The sequence below is a fragment of the Cryptotermes secundus genome, unplaced genomic scaffold, assembly GCF_002891405.2.
Source record: "Cryptotermes secundus unplaced genomic scaffold, Csec_1.0 scaffold407, whole genome shotgun sequence".
NCBI lineage: Eukaryota > Metazoa > Arthropoda > Insecta > Blattodea > Kalotermitidae > Cryptotermes > Cryptotermes secundus.
In genome coordinates this window covers 3,811,141-3,830,711 of record NW_019741981.1, presented here as the reverse complement: position 1 = coordinate 3,830,711, position 19,571 = coordinate 3,811,141, and the positions used below count along the sequence as shown (strand labels likewise).

At 42.4% G+C, this 19,571-nt stretch overlaps 1 protein-coding gene and 1 pseudogene across 4 annotated transcripts in view; both read right to left on the bottom strand.

The window, feature by feature from the left end:
* LOC111872959 (histone acetyltransferase KAT7) overlaps positions 1-19,571 on the bottom strand; it is a 441,373-nt gene that overhangs the window by 238,386 nt on the left and 183,416 nt on the right. The gene's annotated exons all lie outside the window — the stretch shown is intronic.
* Positions 16,536-16,658, bottom strand: LOC111872963 (annotated as a pseudogene).

Genomic DNA, 19,571 nt, shown 5'->3' with positions numbered 1-19,571 from the left:
GAAATAGCTCCTCAATTAAGAAGATGCTTGAATGCTTTGTTAATTAACACATCAAGTGGTTGTAATTGACTTGTCATACCACTAGGAATTATCACTAGATCACTGTTCTGTTTCTTAATCTATTTCTGATTCTATCGGAGAGACGGCCAGGAAACGCATCCATTACAAGAATGCTCTGTGCTCCGTTCCACATCGGAGCCAGTCTTCCATTAACTCCGATGTCATCCATGCATTTTTTTTGGGGCCCAAACTATTACGTCTCCGCAAAAAGTTTCTTCTGGCACTGTCTTTCTGTTTAATATTACATATGGTGGTAATGTGTCGCAATTTGCGGTTATACGTAGCATGACAGTAACACGTAACTTTTCGTAGCCTGTGGTTTTCATTGCCACTTGTTTCTCCTTTTGAAATTCATGGTATAATTGCGAGGCACGTCGAAAAAAACTGCAGTTTCGTCTGCATTTCCCATTTGACTTACAGAATACTCGTTCTTTCGGCGTAGTCCAATATTAAGACACTAACATTCGAAGAATTTAGTTCCAAATCCCGAAGGTTGTTTTGACTTCATCGTAATGACAAGCTTTCTCTCTTTATAAACTTTACACACCATCCACGACTAGCCTCGAAAGGTATATTACTCTTTGTAGCACATTCTTTTGCTTTTGACATTTAAGCTTCCCTACTTAAAGGTAATCCATTATTTCGTAAATCTCTTTAAATACTCTAAAACAGAGGCATCAATCTCAGGATTTTTCTCTTTCATTGGTCCAGAAAAATACGTTCTATGTTTTGTTTTTATACTTCACCAATGATGTACACATGCCTCGCTTACTGTATACTTCCTACCAGCTGAACGATTACCTGTCTTTTCAGCACACAGAAGAACTTTTCTTTTGAATGTGGCACCATATGCAAAACGCTTTTCCATGGGTAAAACCGATAAAAAACTGAACACATCTGAACGATAAGAATGTCAGGCAATGACTGAACTGAATGGTCGGGTTTGACTCACAGATAAAGGTGGGGAGGGGGGATGATGATGATAACTCACTTCTAATGTTATATTTTAGCGTCCTGTTGCACTATGCGAGTCATACCTATCCTCTTCTGTAGTGAGATACGACGTAGGGATGAAAAATCCTGAACAATTTTAATATTTTTAACTTAACATTTATCAATATATATGATAAATATATATTTTAGTTATTTTAATATGAAGACGACAAGGCATGCAATGAACTAGTTTAGCGTAAATCGAATAAGCACCTGAAGATGGCACTTTTGTGCCGAAACATGTAGTGCGAGTGAGAGGAGATAGATGAGTGTATGCACTGGAAGACGGTTGAAATAAATCATGCACTTCTAATGTGTTTACGTTAGGTTCTTTCCAGGCTACCCTGTGGACAGTTCGCAAACTGGTGAATAATTCCTCGAATTTAAGAGGCACTTCAATTTTTCGAAGGGAAAAATGTGAAAAATGTGCAGGGCAGCTGACCACTCACCTCCAGCTAGTGTCGAGTTCAATAAGATGTGGATTTATACCTCCACTCCCCATACGCCTTCATGGCGTAGTGCTTCATTCGTTGAGCACAGGGACAACTTTACCTTTTTATATGGTGTTATACCACAGAACATATAGCAATCTTCATGCATTACCTCGTGCACAAGGTAATGCACACTCACACACGATATTTCATTACGATCTACTTCAGTGGTTCTCAAACGTTTCAAGCCCGCGAACCCCCTTTCAACACAATGCAAAATGCACATCCAACATTTAATTTATCTGCATGTTACACTAAAACAGAATGAAATAAAATGTTTTAATGCTTGAACAATGTTTACGAAAATACTTCATACTTGTTACAATGCATTTTCTCACCTCAATCATTTACACACGAAACATGACTGAGTCACCACTACGTACTGGAATGTGTACCCGTATCGAATTTCGAGTCTAACATTTGACATACCATTATTCCAGAAAAACAGATTTCGTAAAACATTAAAAATATCCAATATGTTATATATTTTCTTCTAACATAGTCGGAAGACAAGAACAATCTCGCGGAATCCTAGGGGTCCGCAGACCACAGTTTGATAACCACTGATATATTTCAGTACTACCATCACATCTATGTCTCTGTTTTCTCAGCGATATATTTCAAAATTCTGTTTCAGTTTCAGTTTCGGGTAAATTTCTGTTGGGCTTCCCTTGTGCAGTCATTTTGGTTTCGGGTCTCTAGAATTCTGTATGTCTATTGCCGTAATTTATCTTCTCTATCAAGCGCATGCGCGTTATATTTCACGCAAATCTTATTCTTCTTTATGGGATCACCTTTACAATAGCATGTCTGGTGAAGAGTATAAATTGTGAAGCCCTTCATCATACCGTCTTCATTAGTCCAAACATTTCTTCAGCAACTGTTCTCAGACAACCTCAATCTGTCCTTTCTTGATGCGAGAGACAAAGTTTCATACCTATATAGGCCAACAGGTAGAATCCTTGATGTATATAAACACAGTATACTATAGCTTTTCGAGGAAGGCCGCCAGAGAGTGGTAGTCCATAAGCAGTTTACAACATACGGCTAGAAGGGGTCGAGGCTGCTGAACAAACATGGCGATCTGGCGGCAGAGGGATGAAGTGTAACAGATGGGACATCCACTGGCGATGGGAGATATTTCTGAGTACCGCATGGACCAGAAGGTGAGAGGGAACATGGTTTAATACTAGAAGATCGAAAGTTCAGCGAGGCCATTAGAGAGAAACTTATTGGATAAAACGTACATCTAACCTATAGGTCCACATTTTTCTCAATGGATACTGTGAACTTATATCCTTTCTGTTAAAGCATCGAGGATGATTCAGGAGCTATGAACTGTTGCATTTACAGGACCGTAGTACGTATCTCAAGCACCAATCCTCATACTTATTCATCTTATTACTGTCTCCCAGCTCCTCAACAGATCTTACAACCAGACTCCACGAACTTTCAGTATGATGTCTGTACGATTTTAACTCCAATGTAACAGCCTTCATTTCAGTAGGTTGATTGCCTAACGATGCCACGAGGTCCCTTCTAACGTAAGCTTAATATTACAAACTGTCCACTTCATTCCTTGTGGGTCCACATATTTTGATACGCACTCTGTTTTCAAACAATTGTGACTATGAAGAAAGAAGTCTTCTGGGATGTGACACCGTGTAGATACTGTGTTAACCAACGTTTCGGAGGAACATATCGCCTCCATCTTCAGGGTAGAAGGTTAGCACCTGCTCACGCTTGTTCTCCGCTCGCGGATTCCTTATTTTTCTTCTACCATGAAGATGGAGGCGATACGTTCCTCCGAAACGTCGGTTAACGCAATATTTTCACGGTGCCACTTCCCAGAAAACTGCTTTCTTCATACTCACCGCCGTGAAAACCTCAAATCTTACAATTGTAATTATGTTTCTTCCATAAACTAAAAGACCGTATTTCGTAACCACAAAAAGAAAAAATATATATGTAAAACCGTTGTTACGCTTAGAGTAAAGCCCGAATGTACTGTATATTATAAACAGCTTTCGATATAACGTGTACAGTTACATAAGAAGTGCCACACAGCATATATTCCGTGCATGTACGAGCAAACTAAAAGACAGAATTTAATTCTACAAATACGAGTATATACTAAAATATCAATGAATGGCATAACTTCCCACTTTTCGTTGTTTCTTTCTCTTGTGCTNTATGAGTCTGGAACGGGGTCCACTCAGCCTCATGCGGATAATTGAGGAGTTACTTGAATGGAAAAGTAGCAGGTCCGGTCTAGAAAACGGAAATTAACGGCCGTGGGGATTCGTTGCGCTTACCACGTGACACCCTCTATCCGCTGAAGTTGGCAAGGTACATAACTGTATACAAAAGTATGCAGTCTACACAATAATAATCTGTATTTAAAACAAAGCAGACTCTATCGTATCAACATCTGTTTTTATGGACGCAACATTTTTCGATCCTTATACTGGGTCATCATCAGGCGTACAATGATACCAGACTCAGTTGTTGAATTGCATCTAACAACTTACATCTAATTCTTCAATAAGGATCCTTATTGTGCACTTGAGTGTTTTTAAATGCATAAATTGAGTCTTTCAGTTAAAATTTTAAAATACTCAGACAGTAAAATTTAAAAAAGGACTAAAGATTAAAACATAACTATTAAAACTATACTAAAATGGAAATTAAATATTTTGTTTAAGTAGTTACTATAGGATTCTGACGATGGTGCATAACACACTGATATATTGGGTTTCTGGACTTTATCCATCGTCCTGGTTTTTAAGATAACTAATAAAAACATGACGTTTCGGAAACAGATCCAGTTTCCGAAACGTCGTGTTTTTGTTAGTTATCTTAAAAACCAAGAGATGGATAAAGTCCAAAAACCCAATATATCAGTGTAAATATTTTGTGATAAATCTCTTTAAAACTTTGTGACCGCTACGTGCTGACTATAGTGTGGGGCGCCTGCGCATTGGGATCTTCTCATATAAGTTGGTCCTCTTTTACAGTAGCCCATTATCAAATGCTTAATTTATTCCGTCCCACTGGCGAGAGGAATGTTCTCCCATGAAGAAGAGTATGTAGCGAACTCCAGAACAGAAGATTTAAAAAAATTGAAATAGAAGTTTCAGCTAAGTTCTTCATTTTTGTTCCATGCTATGCAGTTTCAGTTTATTAAACGTACGTAATTTCATACTAATTTTAATCTAGCATCCTCCGATCAAGATAAATGTTCCCCCAGATCTGGATCTTAATCCAGGTTTAGTTTTACGCAGGTTCTAATGTCTGAGTACGATATTCCGTATAACACGAAGCTCCTGTGGATCACTGCATCCACAGACGAAAAACAAGAGTGCTAAGTAGGCCAGCAGCCTTTGCATTTAATTTGATTTCAGTATTTTATAATCTTGTTGAAAGAGTTCGTGTGGAAGACCTGTTGACAATATTTTAGTATCCTTATTATCAAAAGTACCCGTCAATAATGCAACAATATAAAATACATCAAGAATATGTCATTCACTAAAAATGTATTTTAATATTTTTTTTCCTTGGCACTACAGCCCCAGTGGGCCTAGGCCTACCTCCATGAACTTCTCCGTTCACTTCGGTTTTTCTAGATCTTACACATTCGGTAGGACTCCTTGGGCGGGTGTTCAGCTCGTCGCAAGGCCTCTACCTATATACAAACACAGGAAAACGCACACACACAAACTAAACATCCATGCCCTGAGTGGGATTTGAACCAACGATCCCGGTTTCCAAGTGAGCGAAGACAGTACATGCCTTAGACCGCTCGGCTACCGTGACCGACATTTTAATACTTTATTATGTTAAAATCATTAAAATGTCAATAGGACACTATGATCAAGCCAAGGCGAATGCGATGGGCAGGGCATGCAGCATGAATGGGGGAGAAGACGAATGCATATAGGATATTGGTGGGAAAGCCAGAAGGAAAGAGACCACTGGCAAGACCAAGACGTAGGTGGGTGGACAATATTAAAATGGATCTTAGAGAGATAGTATGGGATGGTAGGGACTGGATAGATCTGGCTCAGGATAGGGACTAGTGGAGGGCTCTTGTGAACACGGTACTGAACCTTGGCATTCCATGAAATGCTGGAAAGTTCTTGAGTACATGCAGAATTGGCGGCTTCTCAAGAAGGGCTCAGCTCCATGAGTGAGTGAGAGCTTCATGTAAAGTAGGGGTACTATATAGTGGGCCGACGCAGACCAAATTTAAATTCGCCCGACATCTACAGCTACCCAATTTTATCGAAATTTATTAACAGTCTTGGTGAGAACACGTGACAGACAGACAAATGCTAATCACATCTTCACTGGAATTCATTTTACGAACTGCCCAATTTAAATTAAATCAACGTGAAGTTTGGTTTCGTTCATAAGGAAGTTGTTGGTACGCCTGCCTCGTTTTATGGTGGCGGCAGTGGATGGGATGTAGCAAAAACCTGGAGGGGGGTGGGTGGAGGGAGGGACGGATGGAATCGATACAGAAGTGGCCAGCTTGCCCACTGTGCACATGTGATGATGATACAAACGGAAATGCCAGCAGGGAGCCCAAGCCGCGCTTTCCGATACCAGAATTCGCTCAGCAGGAACCAACTGTCAACAGCTGTAATGCTTGCTAACCTTACATATTTCCAATACATTCTGATAAAGTATACAGTCCAACCATGATTCCGTGTTTACAATGTTAGGAACTGAATATAGCATTACTATGTCCGTGCTGACGGCCATAATGATACTATATGGTGATACACAACAGGATGCTTATAATAAAGCTTTCAAACTGAAAACACACTGCCACGTATATCATCCTTAAACCGACAGATTTACATAGATTCTTACACTACTTAAACACAGGTACTGAAGACGAAATAGAAAATGTGTGTTAGATTTATTACGATAATAATTCATACAGGACCGCTTCTGTGGTCTAGTGGTCAGAGGTCCTGGCTACAGATCCAGAGTCCGGGTTCGATACCCGGCGCTATCAATTTTCTAAGAAGTAGTGGGTCTGGAACGGGGTCCACTCAGCCTCGTGAGGATAACTGAGGAGATATTTCAAGAAAATAGCGGCTCCGGTCTAGAGAAAACGAGATTAACGGCCGTAGGGATCCGTTGAGCTGACCACGTAACACCCTCTATCCTCCAAAGTTGGCACTAACTTCGTCGACAAGCGGCGGTCGCTCGGTCGGTATAGTTCGCTTGCGGACTATAGGACACGGAGTTTTTTAATTATGATTCACGTGACTGAACTTATTTGTGTCTAAATCAGGAGTCGTTTCGCATACTCACGGTGCCAGGGACAAGAGTGGTCTTCCTCTTATCTTCTAGGTAGTCTTCTATTTATGCAAAAATGAACATGTGATATGAATTACAAAAACTTTACGCTGTTTTAATTTTAGAAGTCACGGGAGTGTAACAGTTGACTGAATTTCACTGTAAATTCATTCAAAATTCGAGTGGACTGCCAAAGAAAATCCACACATTAAGTGGTCCGTGGTCCAAAAATGTTTGAGGAGCCTTGGTCCAAATGATACGAGTTGCTTTACTCTCTCTTTCATTTGCGTGTATGTGTCTTATTTGCTTCTTTTGCTTGTGCTAACTTTGTAACTGACCTTTGGGCTGTTAAGCATGTACATGAATAATAGCAGTAACGTAACGAGTGTATGCTGTATCTAATCCATAACGCGTCTATACTCATACCCCCAATACGTGATATTGATAATATCCTCAAGCCTGTACCGACTTCCTAGCCATCATTCTACTGATTCCGCCTTCTGTGATACAACTCCGCGTAGTCCGAAAATATACTTGCAATATACCGTATTTACGCATGTATAGGCCGCGTGCGTGTATAGGCCGCAGCACAATTTTCAGACAGAAATTATAGAAAAAATAATTTTCTTGGAATATTATTTCAGGAGTAGAACATCCTGTATTACTAATTATGAATATAATTTTTTTAAAATGAAGTGTGATTTCCAATATTTCGAATATAAGCCGCACCCCAGTTTTCCTCTTGAATTTTTGGCAAAAAATGTGCGGCCTATACATGCGTAAATACGGTATTTGCTACGCCAGTTCTCTACTGGTGCCAAAGGGTTGAGATTGGGAAGGAGCGAGCGTTACTGGATTAACCTGGAGACACCGCTTGATACTGCCGTCGCACTAGCGACAACTTGATTAGACAGACCTAATTGTAATCTCATTCAGTTTCCATAGCATTCGAACTCCGTGCTCAAAACACAGTAATTAACTTAGCTGCAGAGGAGGCGTACGTGTTACAGCAAGGCGCTCTTTCAAAACGGCAGTTATAAACTAATTACTGTCCAAAAGTAATAGATGCGTAATATTACGGAATATCATGCATTTACATTAGACTATTGCTCTTATCGGCGACAGCACCGCAATGCATAGCGGCATACGTGCCGAAGGCATAGAACTCGCAAGTTTAGCCAGGTAAAGTTCTCACCGTTCCTAAATACCACACCACAAATGCGCGTATGTATGTAAAAAAAATGGTAAAGTTATCCCCGTAACAGACTGTAGAGGCCTATACGGTTGTGAGACGTGGAGGCTCCCAAATTTTCTAAACAATCAGGTCACAGACGACGGTGAGGTCAGCCTTACGCGCCGGCCGCCTTTTACCCTCAGAACGATTCCTGGTACTCATTTCTGTTAGAGGCTGCGTCGTTCCTAGGGCCATAGCGCGGCTGGAAGGATTAGGTCAGTTTAAAAATCCAGTGATATCGTGCATCGAACCCGAGACATTCCGGCTTGTAGCATAGTGCCGCAACCAACTACGCTACCGGGTGCCCCCTGCGTATAGGTAAAGCTCTACACATTGCCTTACTTAATCTCGACAATATTGGATTCAAACCAGAGGACGTGTGAACGTTGGCTTGGTAGGAAAAGAGAAATGCATCTATAAGTTTGAGATGTTGTCAGATATTTCGGCTGATGATCCATTTTTTAAAGATCGACAACACATGCATCAACAGTGCGCTCCTGCTACCGCGTACATATCGATTCTCCACCTCGCGTTCGACATATCGGAATACTTTAAAAGCCAAGTCTCTAATTTCTTTGTCCAAAATATGATGATTACGTCCGGAATTTCGTCTTTCAAAGCACGATGAAATATCCCTAACAGACTACAGCCTAAAATTAAGCTACATTAAGTTGGGAAAGCGACGACAGATAGTGTATAACAGCAGGTATGAACACTTACTGAAAATGACTGGTTTACCTAGCACCAGGTGACAATCCTTCCTGTCGCGCAACTAATAACTAACCACACACCTTCTCGCTAAACTCACGGAATAGATAAAAAAGCAGTGGTCAATTTTATCTACTGGGAAATATATCCCTCCAATGTTCCGCCGGAAACAAAACTACTTGGTTCAGTTCGGCTGTTCTCTATATTTACAGCAAGATAAGCTGGAACACCAAACTAGGCCGCGCCATAGCTCAAGCGGTTAGTCGCTGGCTTCCCATCGCGGCGGCCCGGGTTCGATTCAGGATCTGGTCAAATGGGATTTGTGGTGGGCAAAGTGGCGCTGGGGCAGGTTTTCTCTGAGTACTTCGGTTTCCCCTGCTAATCTTCATTCCACCAATTGCTCCACAATCACCCTCACCTATCATCTGGGGCTGGTACAAAAGGCCAGAAGTGGCCGCAGTACAAGGGACATAGTCCCACCCCACTAGCAATAAAAAAATCATCAAGCTGCAAGCATCGAATGTATATGATGTCGCCATATGCACCTAGATGATCTGACAAAGTAAAGTGCACGGCAAGAGAATGACCGCTACTCATTTACCAGCGTGATCGCCAGTCCGGGTGAACGGAACAGGAAGCAACCGCAATGCTTACAACTTGGCCCAGCCGCAAGCATATAATTACAGCAAAATGAATGCTCCGCAGCTTTAGTTTAGGAAGAGCAAGATTAGTATTTCCACAGGATGAGCCGTGAAGCAAGAGAAGTGCCGACGCTAGACAGCTCGGCACACGGCGACGTTCATCTCGCCTGTTTCTCTTAAGTCCCTAGTGTACGTTAAACTCTCGTAACAATTTTCACACTATAGCTATCTAAAACTAGGCAGGGGTAAGTCAAGATGGGTCGATTATTCCAGATTCGGGTTAATGACTGTCTTAAAACCTGAGAACACCAATTACATAATGCAGGGCACTGTTTCCCGAACTTCCGGCAACTGCGAACTACAACCCGCGAACCACGCAGGCGTCATAACGTTCCCCTTAGCCGTTAAGAGCATGCACTCAGCTTTCTTCTGCGAACAACAGCCATACACCAAAAATTTAAAGTTAATTCTTAAACAATTATCTATCACAATCTTTTGTATTTAATTATTTTATTTATTACCTGTCATAGGTAGCCTCGGTTCGATTCCTGGCACTGCAAGATTTTTCTCGCCTCCGCAGCGTCCAGACCGACTCTGGGGCCCACCAACCCTCCTATCCAATTGATACCGGGGCTCTTTCCCCGGGGGTAAAGCTGCCGGGGCGTGAAACTGACCACTCACCTTCAACCAGTGCCAGGCCAAGAAAAGGTGAGTCTATACAACCACTCCCCCACACGTCTTAATGGCGTAGTGTTTAATTAGTTAAGCACAATGGCAATTTTACTTCTACCTTTTTACCACGTGCGTTGTGGAACTTGGAGCGGCAAAAACTTGGAGCCTGTTACGTTCAGTAAGTAAACTTAGGCAGTGTCAGGAATCGGAGGGAACCATCATTACAAATGGGCCCACAGGTAACAGCAATATTGTAAGTTATGAGCTTATTTGTCTATGTTCTACGAAGAAACATAATTACACCACACTCTAATGTGTGATTTTCCCATTTACCTAATCCATCCAGCCGCCCTATGGCCCTGGAGCCGACTCAGCCCCTAACAGAAACGAGTACTAGGAATCTTCTAGGAGGGTAAAGGGCTGCCGGCGCGCAAGCTGACAACCTCACCGCCGTCTGTGATCTGACTGTCTAGAAAATGTTGGATCCTCGAAGTCTCACAACCCTATGGGCCTCCACGGCCTGTTACAGGGATAGCTTTACCTTTTTTTTTTTACCTAATCCTTCCAGCAGCAGTATGGCCCTGGGGTCGATTCACTCTATAACAGAAATGAGTACCAGGAATCTTCCAGGGTTAAGGGGCTACCGGCGCGTAAGGCTGACAACCTCACCGCTGTGAACCGATTGTCCAGAAAATGTGGGAGCCTCGACGTCTCACAGCCGTATGGGCTTCCACGCCTTGTTACAGGGATAGTTTTAGCTTTTTTTTTACCTAATCCTTCCAGCAGCAGTATGGCCCTGGGGTCGATTCACTCTATAACAGAAATGAGTACCAGGAATCTTCCAGGGTTAAGGGGCTACCGGGGCGTAAGGCTGACAACCTCACCGCTGTCTGTGAGCCGACTGTCTAGAAAATGTGGGAGCCTCGACGTCTCACAGCCGTATGGGCTTCCACGCCTTGTTACAGGGATAGTTTTAGCTTTTTTTTTACCTAATCCTTCCAGCAGCAGTATGGCCCTGGGGTCGATTCACTCTATAACAGAAATGAGTACCAGGAATCTTCCAGGGTTAAGGGGCTACCGGCGCGTAAAGCTGACAACCTCACCGCTGTGAACCGATTGTCCAGAAAATGTGGGAGCCTCGACGTCTCACAGCCGTATGGGCTTCCACGCCTTGTTACAGGGATAGCTTTAGCTTTTTAACTCCATTGCGGGAAAGGCGAATCTGTGACTGGGAGCTACCTGCGACACCTTTGGAGGTTACGGGTTACGGAATTCGGATTACCATTAACCCGCTCAAGCCGAAACCTTACCTAAATGATATTTAAGAATTAAATTCCTATGGCACGGGAAACACAAACACCAATCAGTTAACACAAATAATCGCTGCTTATTCCAAGAATCAAGTGGAACATATAAACCCATTCTGTGGGCAGACTCGACAGTTTTTAATAATGTAGCACGTAGATCCGTTGCTAGGCAATTATACAACATTCATTGCTAAGTAACGACTCCGCAAACAAGCATCTTTCCACGGCACCAACTGCACTGCAACACGGGAAGGTGTTTTCTATGAGGTCCGTGCCGAGATGTTATAAGCAGGACAAGTTAGGAGTTGGGAACCTAAACCGGAAATATAGTTTCTTGCTTCCCCCACCAAATGTAGCGCGTCTCACTAACCCCACCACTTGCTGTTCCTGTGAGAAGCTGGTAGCGTAGCCCGGAAACAGTTCGGCATCCCAGAGGAAGGGGAACGTTCGCCATTGAAGCCGCTACCGAGCAACGGCTTGTAAAGATTGTAATAGACTGAGAAGACCTGATGTGTCATATAGTGATTTAACAGTGGGAGAATAATCCTTACTTGTGGTTACGAGTTCAATAAATCCGATTAACAATCCAAAATCTGTCTACAGTCACTCTAAAATCACGTGACAATATTAAAGTAGAAAGAACATATAGAATCAATGTGAACAATTACTAGGAAGGCATAAAGGACTAGTTTCAGCTTGCTTCTGTTGTTTTATTCAGCGATATTGTATCATTCGAGACCATGAACGTACGACAGTATAGATCAGAATACTGAAAATTGAATAGTAGGAGGTGGAAATGTACGAGGAGAGTGATGACGTAGACGAAAAAGGGGAAAAAAATGAGAGCAAGAAGTAGGGAAAAGAGAAGAGGGACAAAGCGAAGAAGAAAATGAAACAAAATCACTATATTATATGCAGTCTTCGTAGCTGGATTAAAAAAAAATCACTTCATAAAAAATGGGAGAAAGATATCGCACATAGATTCCAATATAGGCCTGACCTTGACCACGTTACCTTTGAAATGAAAGTGATTTTGTTCTGTAGGCCACTGTTGGTGGCTGATTATACTCGTACAAGCTTGCGTAACAATTTCGGCCCCTGGTGCGCATGCCGTCACATTCCTGGAGATACAACCTATGCAGTTTACTTGCGGCCATGTTCTCCACGCATCAATTAAATTTAATCAAAATCGTTACAGCCGGTGTTCGAGAAAATGACAATTTTATTTTCGGGGGCCCATTTCAATGACCCCTGTTCTTCGAGAAATAATTTTCGTATTCACCGGGCACCAAATGGAACCTAGATCTTATAATTATTTGTTAAATAAATTTATGTATTTATATGGCTCCTGGAATGGAGCTGAGTCCCAAATTTGTGACTCGCCGGGGCTCCATCTCATCTTTCTGAGTACCTGAACGTACTGGTACAGACGTGGAAACAGTCGCATACAATTTCACGGTACTATTCAGACATCTGGCTATAGGGACTGAGGTAAATCAATAAATAGGCCTACTCAGTAGGTCAGACGCTCCAGCGGGCCTCCGAAATATGAAGCACTACACCACCAAGTGCGGCGCGTAAGGCTGACAACCTTATCGCCATCTTTGAGCCGACTGTCAAGGTAATGTGGGACCCACAACGTCTCACAACCCTATGGGCCTTCAGGGCCTGTTACAGGGATAGCTTTACTTTACTTACACCACCAAGTGAGGCAGGCCGACCGTGAGTGGTAACAGAAAAGAACACTTCGCAATTATTCATGGAGAAAACAAGATCGTACTGGCAATGGAAATACGTGCTGTGAAACAGACATTTACACGTACTCTATAATAACACAGTATTCGGTGTTTGTTATTTATCGAACTTTCAAGAAACGAAAAACTCGTATTTACGAACGTTGCATGGTCTTATAAGGCTGAAACATGCTGCAATTAAATGTGATTTTAATGACACTTTAAAACAAAGGAGAGACTGTGAACGGTTTGTGTTGCATTCTAGACCAAAATGAGTGAACGAGTGATTAAGAACATTCAACTTACAAACACACTTGAAAGAACATACTATGTTCTTAAGCTGGGGTTCGTCTGTACACCTTATTTAAAACACGTAACAGAACCCTAGCTACTCATTGTACTTATTTTATTTTATTTTAACATTCAACACATGAACAAAGGCATATATTCAAACAAGACACGAAACAAACTCTGTGGTTTTAGTCCGTAAGCGAACTATACCGACAGAGAGACCGCCGCTTGTCAGCTAACTTAGTGCCAACTTTAGCGGATAGAGAGCGGCAAGTGGTCAGCGCAACGAATCCCCACGGCAGTTATTTACAGTTTTCTAGACTGCAGCCGCTATTTCCTTGAAATAGCTCATCAATTATCCTCACGAGCCTGAGTGAACCCCGTTCCAGACCCACTACTTCTCAGAAAATCTGGGAGCGCCGGAAATCGAACCCGGACCTCTGGATCTGTAGCCAGGAACTGACCACAAGACCACAGAGGCGGTCCAAAGTCATGTATTCATTCACGATAAACTCCAGATTTAACGTTTTATTAATGACACAATTTAACTGTAAAAGATGGATCCATTTTAAGTTTAAAATTCAATGATGACGCATCTTTCACATATCCATGAATTACCACCTGATGATGATCCGTTACGATCGAAACATGTAGTCGATAGTACGTAACAAAATATTAACATTTACTGATATTAATTTCATTAACTAGCTGTTGCGAGGACGGTCACCAGAATACCTCAATTCAGTTAACTAACTAACTCCATGGTTTTAGTCCGCAAGCGAACTATACCTACCGAGCGACCTCCGCTTGTCGGCGAAGTTAGTGCCAACTTTAGAGGATAGAGGGTGTCGCGTGGTCAGGGCAACGAATCCCCACGGCCGTTAATTTCGGTTTTCTAGACCGGACCTCAATTCAGTTACACTTTTTATTGTTTTACTAGGTCCAAACTAAGCTGTGTCAACTGCAAAGGCTTACAGCGTCGATAGAATTATCATAGGATAATGAATAGTGAGTTAGAACGAAATGGGAGTCGTTTATGATCTTCATAAAAAGAAAATACTCAGTATTTCCCTAGAGGGACTGAGCAAAACCACGAGTAACTTCAATCGGAATAATCGGTTATCGGATCCAGATTCGAACTAAAAAGCTCCACGTGTTCTCTCAAACCACTGCAAGTATCGATTACATTGGCATAGTTGGGAAGTATCCAGTTCGAATCTCGGTCGGGTTACCGACTATCCTCATAGACTTCTCGTCGTTTTCTTTGGTCCCCACATCGAATACCGTGGTAATATCTTTAAACAGACCACGACCGTGTCCTACACAATCCTTATCTAACCGGTATTAGAGATAATTTTATTGGCTCATTTGACGTTCTGCAGTCTTTACTACTTGATACAGCATCTTGAAGTAATTTAGCCGAAGAGTCAACCAATTTTTCACGAAGTTCAGTACCAATAGACTGCTGCTATCTATTTAACGACACTTTCTCAAGTAAAGATGTTACTAATATACCATCGAATGACAGGATAACTTTGAATGAAGAACTGTGAAGGATGTGGAAGAAAACGGTCATGGTCTATTTTATATCCTGCATTTTCCTGAAGGGAATGAGAAAATTACGGAGAACCCATCAGTATCGCCAGTTTACAAGGAAAGAATCAAACTCTGGACCTAACGAGTACAAGCTTACCACTATAAAGTGACGCTCGGTGGTTTGACTTTTGTTGGAATCGGTCTATTATAAGAAAGTTTTCGCCACATTTCGAAATTTCAGGCTGATCAAATGCCTCTACATTCCTCTACAACTTCCACGCACCTGATCCTGACAAGGTCGTTAACCTATCGATCCAGGGGCTGGTCACTGTTAAAATTTTCACTAACTTGGTCTTCAGGCTACAGCTCTACAAACTCCAAAAAGAACGAGGTTTATGGCTGCTAGAACGCTAGTTGCAGATATTAGATTTAACAAGTAAACTTAATGACAAAATATCGCATAGATTATACCCCACATATTCTTGTAAGAAATCCATATACGAGCACATAGTATATATATATATTGTGACATGTCTAACCGTTGCTGGGCAACGGGAGGTGGAACTTTCCTTACTTTCTTGTATACTTTCCTCTCTGGTTTTCCTTTCTTGTCGCTGTTCCTTTCTTCTTGCTTTCTCCAAGAATCCACATATTCTGCATACATTTAAAATATAGCTTAAGTCATTCCCTTTCACGTGTGGAGGCGGGGTGAAATACCTCCACCGTAAACCTGTGAGTCGTAGGAGGCGACGAAAAGGGAATCCGGTGTCTGGGGGTATAACCGGGCCACCCTGTTAGTGGGGGATATAAATACGGGGACCCGGCTGTCCAGGCTGGGGAAGTCCACTATCTGAGACAGTAAAATGTGGTCATGAGTACCGCGGGACTCGGACCTGAGAATTTCTGCACTGTCGATGAACAGCAGCAATTTTAAAAACGATAGATCAATCCTCTCGTCAGAGAGGGTGTTACATAAGGACTATAACAACAAGTGTTCACTTGGAAAATAAAATTACTGGTTGTGAGTCTCAAGGGGCTTGTCGCCAATACGAAGTGATTGGCGGCAAACTGCCAGTCGCAAAGTAACTCTATTTCAAGTCAGAAATGTTCCTTCTGAGATACATTCCATAAAGAATAATATGGGAAAAAAATTACATGAAGAAGAAACAGCAAATGTTCGACAAAAATTATCTCTTTAGTTGCTTTTTCTTTTCGTTTCCGTTTGTGGTAATTTCAGCTTTGGTACCAACTCCAGTTTACCGGCAGGGGATATATTTTCTGGCAAACGCAGGTATCCGTTTCTGCCTGTCTGTCTACCTATCTACCTACGAGTATAGTTCTACCGCCCTTGTGCACCTTGGCCGCTTTCTCAGTTTCTTAATCTATACACAGTCGGTAATACTCCTTGGACGGGGGATCAGCCCGCCGTAAGGCCGGTATCTACATACAGAATAAACGCACAGAGACATCCATGCCTCGAGGAGGATTCGAAACCACGATCCCAGTGTTCGAGGGGACGAAGATAGTACCGCGGCCACTGTGATCGGCAAAAGGAATGGCACCAGCACGTGGTGTTCCCAACCGGTCTGGCACCCATTCAAGTATTAACCACGCCCAATGTTACTTAACTTCGGTGACCGGACGAGAACCGGTGTTCTTAACACGGTATGGCCGATGGCATATTACATTTCTAGGTGCAGTGAATGCAGAGTGCCGGGAGACTTATCTAAATCTGAGAGAGATAGAGAGACAAGCAGAAGGCTCGAGAAAACTGCATAATGATGAGCTTCATAATTCCTACACTTCACCTAATATTATGCGGGCGATCAAAATTAACAGGATATCATGAGCGGCAAAATACGAGAGGAAGAGAACACGTGGGAGATCTAGGCGTAGTTTGGAGGATAATATTTAAAATGACCTTAAAAGATGCGGGCTGAGTTAATTACTTTCATGGTAAGATGAAGTGGCGTGCTTTTGTGGACATGGTAAAGAGTCTTCGGGTATTTCTTGACCAGTAAAGTGACTATTAGCCGGTCACGGTAGCCGAGCGGTCTAAGGCCCCCATACACACACAGTTTGGCCTTCCGTTCGGCCTGCACAGTTGAAGACTGAAAGGCAAAACTGACGTGTGTGGTGCGGCCGGCCGGCCAATCGTTTGGACTGCTGGCCTGTGGGAAACCCGTCAGTCCGTCAGTTCTGCCTGCAGGACCGTAGCACNTGTGTGACTCAACATTATAGGCTGGAAGACCGTGATTGTGGCATGAAGCCTGCCGCTTTATCTGCGCGTGTATGGGGAGGAAAGGGAGGGAGTAAACTGTCACAGTTTTGCCTGTAAGGTTGATCGGAAGGCCAAACTGTGTGTGTATGGGGGGCCTAAGGCGTGCACTGTCTTCGCTCGCTCGGAAGCCGGGATCGTGGGTTCGAATCCCACTCAGGGCATGGATGTTTGTGTGTGTCTTTCTGTGTTTGTGTACAGGTAGAGACCTTGCGACGAGCTGATCACCCGCCCAAGGAGTCCTACCGAATGTCTAAGATCTAGAAAAACTGAAGTGAAAGGAGAAGTTCATGGAGGTAGGCCTAGACCCACTGGGGCTGTAGTGCCAAGGGGGGGGGAAAGGTGACTATTAACTTTCCAAAGAGATTCCAGCCCAAGACGTTAGTTAGGTAAAGTGGAATAAAAGTATGCATGTTTCTTCAGGAAGGTTAATTGTAAAAATAAAACCACAATATGGAGGTGTGGGGTGATCGTCAGCTGCACGTTCCGACCCTCTCCACAGAGTGGATCCCACAATTCTTCAGAACAAGGTGATGTGTGAAACCACAGCATTACTGCCGATGATAGTGACCGTTACTTTATCGACCGAGCTATCAAGCCTCGTAAGTCTAGATGTATGCCACTGTCCTGAATTATATAGGCCGGCAACTTATTGATCGTTCGAAAGCTTCGGGTGGTAATGAAACGGAATGACCCAGCACAACATTATCATACTGTGGCGTGCCGCCTAAAACCAGAATATCTGAGTCAGAGGGGGTGTCCATTGTTAGGCAACGGCCCAGTATCCACGGTTCCGCATCGTTGTCTGGGTGACAATTAAACATGTTCATACGACAACGCATACATAACAGACGTTACAAAGGAACTGCAAACCAGAACTAGTGCGGTTCCCGCGGCAACGAATACACTAGTTAACGGCGCGCAGAACACACGGAACGGAACCCTTGGACAAGGTGTCTTCTGGGACGTCCGACTGACGAATATAACAGACCAAACAGAAGAGAGCGAAGAACAGACGACAGACTAGTCAGGATGCATTGCGTGGAAGGCGTTATTCCTGAGAGAATGTAATTGTAAGTGCAAACAACTTATCCAATAAATCCGGAACCCATTAATTTCTTGTCGTCTCACCAGGATACGTGACAATATATTCGAAGCTAGTAAAAAGAGTGAAGGAATGTACTCCAATAGAGTACACATGTCTCCAAGCTTGGTACTTTCTTATTATGCCACCCCTAATAGCCATGATATTAGTTTATCGCTGCAGATAAAAATATACGTACATTATTTGACACTATCCACCCTTCAGAGTCAGAGATTATTATTCTGTACTTTGTCCCCCATTCTCCATGCCAATATTTACGTTATGTGAGAATAAGATTTTTTGTACGATAAGCTGTTTTTGAGAAACTCAATAAAGCTCCAGATTTATGCAAATCTGTGGTCATACTGAACGAAATGATATGAAATTCAACTCGCTCAATGATCCTTCTTCATCGTCATCAATATTTAATTTAATCAAAATTTACTGAGCATTTTCAAGTGTATTACTTGCGGACAGAAAGTAGACACAATTCTACGGCCGTTTATTTAATGATTTTTATAAAGCTAACCATAAGGAATAAAAATATAACTGCTCGTCAATTTTTTGCATTTGTTAGATACTGAAGAAGAAATGGGAGTACGATGAGACAGTACATCAGCTATTCATACTCTTCAAGAAAGCCTAAGATTCAGTTAGGAGGGAAGTATTGTACAATATTCTGGTAGAGTTTGGGGTATCCATGAAATTAGTTAGGCTGATTAAAATGCGTTCAAATGAAATCTATAGTAAAGACCTTATAGGTGAACATCTGTCTGGTAACTTTCATATCCAGAATGGTCTAAAATGAGGAAATGCTTTATCGCCACTCCTTTTCAACTTTGCTTTAGAATATGCCATTAGGAAGGTCCAGGAAAACCACGTGGGACTAAAATTAGATGGGACACATCAGCTGCTGATCTATGCTGATGATGTGAATCTACTGGGTGATAACATATGATGGGGTACCCAAAAGAAACAGAACTATTTTTTTTGTGTGGGCAGAGCTTTTGTAGTACCGCGTTTTGCCGCTATGAGCGCATGGAGCTAACATTCCTGAGTCGATAAGCTGACTACCGTTGCTTCAGAAGGTAAGGACTAGTTTCGGCAGAGTTTATAGTGACAACTGTTTTGTGTGATCGTCGTTTTTGCAATGGCCCGAACACATGAAAATGTTGAAAAAATTCGTGAAATCATCAAGGAAGATCGACGACGGACCATTGAAGAAATTGT